The sequence below is a fragment of the Apodemus sylvaticus genome, chromosome 3 (genome assembly GCF_947179515.1).
Source record: "Apodemus sylvaticus chromosome 3, mApoSyl1.1, whole genome shotgun sequence".
NCBI classification, from domain to species: domain Eukaryota; kingdom Metazoa; phylum Chordata; class Mammalia; order Rodentia; family Muridae; genus Apodemus; species Apodemus sylvaticus.
The window spans coordinates 69255625-69264176 of NC_067474.1; the positions used below are offsets into that span (position 1 = coordinate 69255625).

Below are 8552 nucleotides of genomic sequence, written 5' to 3' on the forward strand. Positions count from 1 at the left end.
CATGGTGCTGGAGCAGTAGCGGAGAGCTCTCATCTTGATCCACAAGCATGAGGCAGAACTGGGAATGGTGTGGTCTTTTGTAATCTTTAATAAAGAAAAGCTTCTATTGGTTCTATTGGTGAATTTCACATCATGGGCCCCAATTCCACTCATCCCTCCCCCCTCTCATACCTCCTCTGCACTTACAACCTCACAACAGAGAAAAGAAAATCTTGTGGAAGCTATCCCATGTCACAGTGTGTTCCACAGTAAACTCTTTTGTACACACTTTTTTGCTTGCAAATGTTCATTACAATGACTCATTGGTTAGGTACAAGGCCTCCGGTTTCTGCTACTCATCTATCGATACTGGAACTTCAATGGGACTCCTCTCAGATATCTTGTTGTTGCCCTGTGTCATGGAGATCCTGTAGTTTTGGATCTGTAGGACCAGACCCTTCATGCATGCCTGCAGTTTACTGATGAAGTAGATGTTGGGGTGGACAAATTGAAAGCCCTGGATCTGGGCCTGAGAGGTGTCCGAGCTGGTCAGCCTGCTGGTTCTTCTACTTCTGTGCCCTTGGTGATAGCCCACCTGGAATCCCAATACCAGGGCCAGCTCTACCCTGCTGCCCAGGCAAGGTGCAGGGCCCACTGTCCTAAATATTGCAGCCACTAATGGACATGGGCAGTTTTCCCACCCCAGGGGAAGCTCTCCTGCCTTCCATAGATGGCAAGGGACAAGGGAAGGAAGGAGGGCATCTCTCTCATTGAAGCTACCGTGGAGCAGACAAGAGGCAGGGATGGCTTTTCCATATGCATGGCCTCAGAGCTGGCTTGTCTGTGACCCCACCAACAGATTCAGCTCTGCCCTGTTGCCTAGGCAAGGTGTAGAGCTGCTCTCCCAAGTGCTGCAACAGGTGAGGGGCAGGGTCAGCTCTCCTGTTCTCATGACCCCAGAGCCAGGTCTCCTACCTGCTGGGTGAGGGAAAAGGATGTTATCTCTCTCTTATCCACACCCCTATACGGGAGACAGCAGAGGAAGGCCTCTTCCATGCTTGTATGCTTTCGGGCTGGCTCACCAAACAACTCCTGAGAACAACTGGCTAGGGATGGAGTCACCTCTCCTGCCTTCATGCCCCCCAGGGCCAGCTCTTTAAAGATGTCAGGGGAGGGATGGGGCCATCACTTGAAGTGCAAACTTCTAGTTTCTTTGGAAAGTTAGTTATGTCAAATGATGGTTTGTTGGGGCACACAGGTGAAAGATGTTTTGCTAAAGCAAACACGTGAAAGGATGTTGTTCCGAAGCAGACCCACGTGAAAGGATGTTGTGATATAGCAAACACATGGAAGGACCATTGATAAAGGATTGTAAATATGACCCCATAGACTCCACACTGGGAGATAAGCACTGAGCGTGGGTTTGGTTTGCTCTGCCTCACTATTCTTTGCTAAAGACATGCATGTACTGGTTCACCTTACATAGTGTTGTTGAGTTCAATCTGTGGTAACACTGACATTGAGAGAAACTTGTCAAAGACCTGCTCATGGTGAGGTTCCTGCAACATCTTGCCACTTCTGCAGCCTCACCTCAGGCTAGTTGGCAAGCCTGGCAGTCTTTTCAGGATTGAACTCCAGCTGTTGGTTCATGCCCGGTGTCTAACCTGCCTAGAGGACTGGTCTGCAGCTGCTGAATTGTATTTGGTGTTTGGTACAGGCCTGAACTGCTGAGAAAGAAGATGGAGCTTGCCCCCGAAGAACTATTACTGAACAGTTCTACTTCCTTCACATCCTAATAACTTTTCTCTTCCACTACCTCTTCTGCGTGGTGGGGTAGAGGAGAGGTTGAACCCTTATTAAAAGTACATTGCAAAAAATTTATGCCTACAACCTTCAAATATCAGCATGTTCCTGGTGTCAGCGAAGACTAGGGGCATCTACCTGGCCTTTGGTGGTAACAGACCCTGGCTTCTGCTGGATCATGGACCCATACATAGCCCCTAGGCCAGGACCCCACCCTTGCCCCAGGAGGCATCACTAGCTGCTCACATCAAGCTGTTCCTCACTATCCTTGAGTCCCCAGTTCTGCGTCTCTTGATTGTGCCCACATCTGTTTCTCTTTCTCTTCCATTTCTCCACCACTTACTTGTTCCTCTTATGCCTGGGATCTCTGAGTGTCTGCAATCATGTGAGGAATGATTTCAGAAGTGCTACGTCCCACTCATGCACTATGATGGCGCTGAGCAGGGGTCATCTCATGCGTAGTCTGTACCTCCAGGTCTACATAGCACCTGACTGGTGTTCATTTCAGGCTAGCTCCCTGTCTGTGCCCTGTGGTGCTGGTCTGGTGGTCATCTAGGGCTTGTTTCTTACCCAGCCCACCCAAGTGGCCCCATGTGAGGGTCATCTGTCTCAAGCTCACTTCTATCTGTGACTCTCAGGCCCAGGTGGGATTCTAGTGTCTGGCTTGCTCCCAGTTCGGGGAGCCACTGGGGTCTGCCTGTGCCCAGACTGCTGGTCATTCCAGGCTAACTCCCTGTGTGGGTTCCCTGGCACCAGACTGGTGGTTGTCTCAGGCTAGAATGATAGGCTGCTAATAATTCAGATGTTCATAGGTCAGAACACTGAGTGTAGACATAGGCTCTCTCCTCTCTGTGACTACTAATGCATGGGTGACACAGCAGTCACACTTGGAATGCCTCTAGGGGCAGGGGGCTTTTGTAATCTAAAGCCTGTCCTCAGTGACACATCTCCTAATCCTTCTTGTAGGCTTAGATTTTTTTTGAAGCCTACTTTAAGAAGGGTTCTTAAGTGCTCAACCTCCCTTCTAGTGCACTGACCAAAGGTAGGGGAGAAAATGGTTAATAGGACAAGGGGGTCGGGACCTGTTTAGAAGTAGTTCTTTGGGGGAGATTCCAATCTTTGTTGTCAGGATATTTATTAGCAGTTCAGTCCGAAACATCAAACATGAATTGGTAGCAGTGGCTTGATCCAGAAGACACTACGAGGCTTCACCACATTGGCACTGAGTCCGAGGAAGAGGCAAGAAGCACCTGGAACACCATGAGGAGTTCTTTGGCTCATTTCTCTCTAAGAAGTCACAACAAAGTGAATATCAGTAAAGATCAGCAAAGTGCTGCAAGGCGAACCAATGCAAGAGCCTCCCTCCCTCACTGTCTGTTGGGTTCTACCTATACTCTTTCCAGAGACTAGGGATAGCCTCTGGTAGCAAACTCTCTCTCCTCACACCACCCAAGTACAGAAGAAAGGAGAACAGTAGTTCTCACCCTGTGGGACATGACCCCTTTGGTGGTCAAATGCCCCTTTCATAGGGGGTCTCATATCAGATATCCTGATATCAGATAATACATTATGATTCATAACAGTAACAAAATTACAGTTATGAAGTAACAAAATGAATGTATGGTTGGGAGTCCCTGCACCATGAGGAGCTGTATTAAAGGGTCCAGTATTCGGAAGGTTGAGAGCTGCCGGAGTAGAAGATGTTGCAGCATTTGTTACATAGCACCGTCCCTCCTGGAACTGACAGCTGCGTAGGACTGCTTCCTCATTCTAAGCTCTCTCATGTATTTAAGTATTTGATTCTCTAAATAACATGACTACCCTTCTGTCTTAGTCAGCGTTTCTATTGCTAGGAAGAGACACAATGACCAGGGCAATTATAAAAGAAAATGTTTAATTGGGGTTAGCTTACAGTTTCAGAGGCTTATTCCATTACCATTGTGGTGAGAAGCATGGCAGTGCAGGTAGACATGGTACAGGAGGAGCTACAAGGAGTTCTTCATCTTGATCTGCAGACAAAAGAGGAGGGAGGCTGTGTACTGCACTGGATGTAGCTTGAGCATAGGAGCCTTCAAAGCCTGCCCCACAGTGAAGCACCTCCTCCAACAGCCTGCCCCACAGTGACGCACTTCCTCCAACAGGGTCACAAGTGCCACTCAGTTTGGGCCAAGCATTAAAACACATGCGTCTATGGGGGCCAAACCTTTTCAAACATCACACCTTTCTCTTCACCTTCCATACTCTGTCCCTTCCCTTCCTCTCCTGTCTCGTTTCCTACCAATCTCCCTTTCTTTTCTTTTTCCTTTTTTTATTTTTGGCACTGTCTTGCCGTGGATTCCAAGATGGCCTCTAATCCATGCAGGAAAACAGCATCAGCCAGAAATAAATTTTATAGTTTGGTCTTTCTTGAATACTTTGTAAAACTAAAGAAGCTTTAATAAATAGATTTTTACTGTAAAACATTTAAAGTTGATATATCTAAGGGAAAAGAATCTACCACAAATTAAAAGGAAGAATCAAGACATGGGTAAACTACTTGCAGAATGATGGATGAAAACTTCTTTGTTTCAAAATGTCAAAAAGTTTAATATCAAAGTGTAAGAATATGTGAGCTGCCAATTATAGGAAGGGGGAGGAAGGAAGGAGGGAGGCAGAAAGGAAGGAAAGAAGAAAAGGAAGGAAGGAAAGAAGGAAAGGAGGCAAGGAAGAACGAAGGATGAAGGAAGAAGGAAAGAAGGAAGAAGGAAAGAAGGAGAAGGAAGGAGGGAAAAAAGGAAGGAACAAGGAAGGAAGCTGGCCAGCAGCACTTATAAGGAATCATCTTTATGCCAGACATGGTGGCTGTCCTGATTGGCTCTGCCAGTTAGCAGCCTAGGGTCATTTGAGAGGAGAGCTCTAACTGAGGATTACCACAGGATGAGCCTGGGGGCATGTCTCTGGGGGACTGTCTTTATCGTCAGCTGGTATATGCAGATGCAGGGCACTCTGGGCAGCGCTCCCTCATCAATGCCAGCTGAGTGTGAGCAGGTGAGAAAGCCAGCCAGCAAGCAGTAGCCTCCCTCGATGGCTTCTGCTGTGCTTCCCGCCTGTGGAGTAAGATTTCTCTTTAGTCAGAGATAATGCTCTGTAGAGTGGCAAATGCTGTGTCTCTCAGTGACGGCTTGGAATTGTAAACTGAAAGAAAGCATGTCTTCCCTCAAGACGTTTTTGTCTAAAGTGTGTTTATCACAGCAATAGACAGGAGAGTACAAGAGAAGCTCACATCTGCAGTCCCAGCACTGAGACTGACACAGGACTGCTATGAGCCTGGGCACAGCCTGAGCTGTAGTGACGTCCAGGCCAGAGATGAGCTACAGAGCAAGACTCTTACATGGGGAAGTTGAAACAAAACAAAACAAAACAAAACAAAACAAAACAAATAAAGCCAAACCAAATCAAAAGAACAAACAAACAACAAACAAAAAACCCCAGACAGATGGGAATGGTGGCACAGTCTCGTAATCCTGGCACTTGGGAGACAGAGGCAAGGGGACCATTGCTACTTCAAGGGCAACCAGGATGACATAGTGAGACCCTGTTTAGTGTAGTTTTAACAGTTGTGAAGAGATCTGGAAAGGCACATAGTCTATTTCACCAGAAACACTGACAAAAGAAAAGGAGAAGGAGGGGGAGGAAGAGGAGGAGGAAGAGGAAGAGGAAGAGGAGGAGGAGCAGGAACAAAAGAGGCAAATATATGCCTTTAGCGTATTCTGGTCCAATCTTTTCAGAGGGTGATTTTGCAATTTGAACCTGTAGAGAAATTAAAACGACCTTAATCTTGACTGCTCGGAGAGCGCTCTGGGGACGCATTTCAGAATCGGCAGAAAGCGTTGGGTCTTCAGATGCGATTGGAAACACATGTTGTTTGCTGTGTGTGTCTGTTTGTTTCTCCAGCCTGGGCAGAACTAAGCCTCATTCCCAGGGGTGTATTCAGACTTTAGCAAAGTGCCAAGCAGAGAAATGGGAGTGTTTCATGTCTGGGTAAAAGAACAGACAGAAGACAAAGAGCGAGAGCTTTCTGTTGCGGACGGCAGATACCGTCTACAGCCCTAAGCACACAACGGAGTGGTGACAGCCATGGAGGCTTCCTGGCCACCACCTCACACCTCTGCTGACCTGGCACAGGCAAGGGTGTGAGCAGATTACTTTCTGGACTTCAGCAAACCCATCATTAAAAGGAAAAGCACAGGCTGTGGATATAGTTCATCTGTAGCATGCTCGAAGCCCCGGGTTCCCAGTACCACATAAACAGGGGTTATTGTATGTCTTTGGAATCCCAGCAGTTGTTTGGGAGGTAGAGGCAGGACAGTGAGAAGATCAAGGTCATTCTTGACTACATGGTGAATGCTAGCCTGGATTACATGGGACTCTGTCTCAAAAACACAAACACAAACAAATGAAACACAAAATACCTGCTTTTAGTTGCAGCACTTGTGAGGTAGAGGCAAGCAGATGTCTGTGAGTTCGAGACTAGACTGGTCTATGAAAAGAGTTTGAGGACAGTCAGGCATGTGTAGAGAGAGAACCTGCCTCAAAACAAAACAACAAAGCAAAACAAATCAAACAAACAAAACCCCAAACTTACCAGTCATCATCATCATCATCATCATCATCATCAACTAAAACAACAACAACTGTAGCAGTTCCAGTGGGGGAACAATCACTCTTCCAGAAGGAAGGACGGCTTGACTCACTCTGTAACCTCACCAGGACTGAGGCTTCCAGACTTTTCTATTTCAGTCCTCCAGTGTGCAGGTCTGAGGGTGAGCTTAATTTGAATTTCCCTTGTGCCCCTCCCAGATATGTATCAGCCTTTTGAACACACAGTTGTGCCTAACAATCTGTAGAGGATTGGACTCAAGGCCCTGTAACACCACAAATCCGTGGATGCTCCACTCCTTGCATAATTTGCATATTTCTAGCATACCTTCCTTTGTGCTTTCTGTCTCCACCCTCCCCTCAGTTTACCTATAATACTCCGTGCAGTGTAAATGTTAGTTAAGTATTTATTACACTGGCTAGCTTAGGAAGTAGCCGTGAGAAGCTCTCTGTATTTAATTAGCTTAGAGACATCCTTAAAAATGGCATATGAGATGGCTGGGTTCGAAGGAGCGTTCGCAGTGCTGGGCTGGCAGCTCGAGTGCCATCTGTGTAGACCACAGAAAGGTGACAGACACCGCTATCACACACATCCTGTGCCTCAGATTTGCTCCCACACAGGCCCACAGGACACACACTGTGTGTGTGTGTGTGTGTGTATTACATGAGAGAAGAGGAGATCAGGAAGTCAAGGCCATGCAGAGCTGTTTGAGTTGTTGTCTTAGGAAACAAATAACAAAATTGCTGGCCTGTTTTTGATTCATGTATGAATAATCTTCTGATATGATGGGCCAAATGTGTGTGTGTGTGTGTGTGTGTGTGTGTGAGAGAGAGAGAGAGAGAGAGAGAGAGAGAGAGACAGGCAGACAGACAGACTCTTCGCTTCCATCATTTTCCTACTGTCCTGACTATATCTTTGCTCATTTTGTTTTATCATATTATATGCTGATCCTTTGCCAGGTAGACTTTTGCAAATGTATTTTCTTAATCTGTCTCCTGTGCTTCTAAACACTTAGTGAGGTTTTTTTGATGAGGAGTCCTGCTTTGCTGTGTTTTGAGACAGGGTCTCATATAGCCAAGGCTGACCTTGAATTCCTAATTCTCCTGTCGCTACCTTCCAAATACTGAAATCGTAGACTTGTGCCATCATGCTGATGATGAGCACTTTTAATTTTTAAATTACATTTATTTAATGTGTGTGTGTGTGTGTGTGTACAAGCGTGTGCTCGAACCATGGTATGAAAGAGGAGGTCACAGGTCAGCTTTTGGGGTCATTTCTCTGTCTACATCACATGACTCCTTGGGGTGGAACTCAGGTCACCCTGCTTGATGGCAAGTGCCTTCCCCACTGAGCCATCTGGCTGGACCATCATTTTTGGGTTATGACGTCATTCATCTTATCAGTTTGTCATCCTTGTGCTCACTGAGAAACTTTGCTTATACTACGACTTATTCTACTAAGTGTGTACCATGGATGTGCACACAACACTACTCGTGTGCATGTATATATATGTTCATGTATATTGTAAAAACATCTTGTTTTGCTTCAGTTCATCTGGAATTAATTTTAATGTGTGTGTGTGTGTGTGTGTGTTTTAATTTTTAAAGTGCATTTATCCAGTCGATCTGGCCTCACTTACTGAAAGCAGCCACCATTCATTCTGGGCTGAAGTGTCACATCCATCATAAATCAGTGGGGTGTGCTTGTGAATCTGTGGGTTCCCTTCCAGTCTGCAGTCTGTGTCGAATCCACACTGTTGTAATTCTCTGGGACATGGAGCTCCGTCCTAGGAGCTCCAGCTTGGTTCTTTTGGTCCTGCATGGCTTCGTATAAAACACAGAATCTGATTGTCACTACCTACAGACACCTCCACATCTTCCTGGTTAGGGGCAAAGGCGCAATGATCACAAACACATATTCCTCTTGGAGAGGATCAGAGTTTGGTTCCTAGGCAGGCCACATCAGGTGGCTCACACAGACAATGTACTCACGGGCACATACTCCCACCCCCATATACACATAATTAAAAATAATAGAAAAGTTAAAAAAAAAAACCTGGAAAAACAGCTAGGTGTAGGTTTTTCAAGGGTGTAAGCCAGGTATTAAGACACTAAGGCAGGAAGGTCAGTCT

The 8552-nt window shown here is 46.2% G+C and overlaps 1 non-coding gene across 1 annotated transcript; it reads right to left on the reverse strand.

Moving 5' to 3' along the window:
- Window positions 1-2560: 2560 nt before the first annotated feature.
- On the reverse strand, window positions 2561-2691 carry LOC127681938 (small nucleolar RNA SNORA17). The gene has a single exon (XR_007977275.1). It is a non-coding gene; the product is annotated as a small nucleolar RNA SNORA17 (small nucleolar RNA).
- Window positions 2692-8552: the final 5861 nt, after the last annotated feature.